We start from the raw sequence: 1,886 nt of genomic DNA, 5'->3' as shown, positions 1-1,886 counted from the left end.
AGGGAAAGACAGTGGGGAGGAAAAGAACAACGAAAAAACCAAACAAAGATTAAAGATCCTTCTGCAGGCTTGAGACTTGAGCTTCCGCTCTAAAACATTTGACTGCAATAACAGGGAATTAGAAAAGATCATCTGAGTATGGAATTTGGTAAGGGCTGTTCCAAAACCATAGTTAGTGATAAAAATTCCAATCTTATTTTGATGAGAATTTTGGCCATTAAGACACAAATTAGTCCATATTGCCAGTGTGAGCTAATTTGGGCTTAACTGTTTAGGCAAGAAAAAGACATAAAAGTGATTTCCTTTCTCATTGACGGCACCTCTCATCACCTGTACTGGATTTTCATGAAATTTCATCCACATTCAGCTGAACAAGTTTTTATGAGGATTTTTTAGAAAAAAAAATCTGAGTATTATGGAATTGTGTACTTGAGTAAGCCATTTTAAAATATATCAAGCATACTGTCTGTGTCAGGAGTTTTAGACATCACTGAAATGAGCAGAATGGGACCCAGAAAACCACCACGGTTTTTTTGATCTCTTAAATATAAACAAAAACTCAACCAGGAAACAATATTAATTCAAAGTAGATTAACTGAATTAGAAGGTACATAAAGGTCCAGAGAAAGTCCCCGAATCTACTAAAACCCATGTCTGCTGATACAGGAGCAATACTTTTTTTTTTTTTTTTTTTTGCGGTATGTGGGCCTCTCACTGCTGTGGCCTCTCCCGTTGCGGAGCACAGGCTCCGGACGCACAGGCTCAGTGGCCATGGCTCACGGGCCCAGCCGCTCCGTGGCATGTGGGATCTTCCCGGACCGGGGCACGAACCCGTGTCCCCTGCATCGGCAGGCGGACGCTCAACCACTGCACCACCAGGGAAGCCCGGAGCAATACTTTTGAAGTAAGTTTTAAAACCAAGTCCCACACACACAAATGAAGGCTTTTCTGGTATGGTAAGGAGGCTTCAGGGCAACACAGTGTGTTTTATGCTGAAATTTAAATCCAAATCTTTCCCATTCCAGTCAGTCACATGTGATGGTCCCCCCATGCCCTCTTCTGGCGATGACTCAGGTGCTGCCCTTCCAGTCCTTTCCCGGTTGCCTTGAACTGAGGCCTGGCCTGTGTTCCCCAGTTGGACCCTAAGCTCCCGGAGGGCAGGCTCGGGCTCTTTCTCCCTCCTCTACCCAGGCTGCCTGGAGAGCCCGGTGCCCTTCCCCGGTCCCCTCCCTGAAGGTGTCTAGATCACGTCATTGGAAGAAGCTTAAAGAAGGCCCCGTGGAGGCCTAGTGAATGTCAAAAATTAGGGGGCTTCCCTGGTGGCGTAGTGGTTGAGAATCTGCCTGCCAATGCAGGGACACGGGTTTGGGCCCTGATCTGGGAGGATCCCACATGCCGCGGAGCAACTAGGCCCGTGAGCCACAACTACTGAGTCTGTGCATCTGGAGCCTGTGCTCCGCAACAAGAGAGGCCACGACAGTGAGAGGCCCGAGCACGGCGATGAAGAGTGGCCCCCGCTTGCCGCAACTAGAGAAAGCCCTCGCACAGAAACGAAGACCCAGAATCTCGCCTGAGGCCACCCCTGAAATAATGAGAAACCCACACTGTAAGTGGAAAACGGGATAATTTGGGGGAAGCAGCAAGTGCTTGTCTGACAGGCGTGTAGGTACCGAGAAGAAACGGAGGGGGTCTGGGGTCGGTGAAGCACCGTTTGCTCTGCGATGAAACTAAGTCTGACGCAGTGAATGTCAAGCTCCCAGAGGTGTCTCCCTCGACCTCCTGCTGGAGCACCGAGGAAATACACTGCCTGCAGAGGGCTTCTCGGGCCTTCTGGCTGGGGGGATGACCCCGTTTCAGCTCAACAGCAACGACAAGCGCAGCAGGAA

General features: G+C 49.5%; 1 protein-coding gene across 1 annotated transcript in view; it reads right to left on the bottom strand.

Moving 5' to 3' along the window:
• The window catches only part of WWC2 (WW and C2 domain containing 2), a 164,277-nt gene that overhangs the window by 30,389 nt on the left and 132,002 nt on the right, over nt 1–1,886 (bottom strand). The gene's annotated exons all lie outside the window — the stretch shown is intronic.

Source organism: Lipotes vexillifer, unplaced genomic scaffold (assembly GCF_000442215.2).
Source record: "Lipotes vexillifer unplaced genomic scaffold, Lipotes_vexillifer_v1.1 scaffold951, whole genome shotgun sequence".
NCBI lineage: Eukaryota > Metazoa > Chordata > Mammalia > Artiodactyla > Lipotidae > Lipotes > Lipotes vexillifer.
Note: the sequence above shows the minus strand (reverse complement) of the source record. Positions and strands in the feature narration are given on the sequence as shown.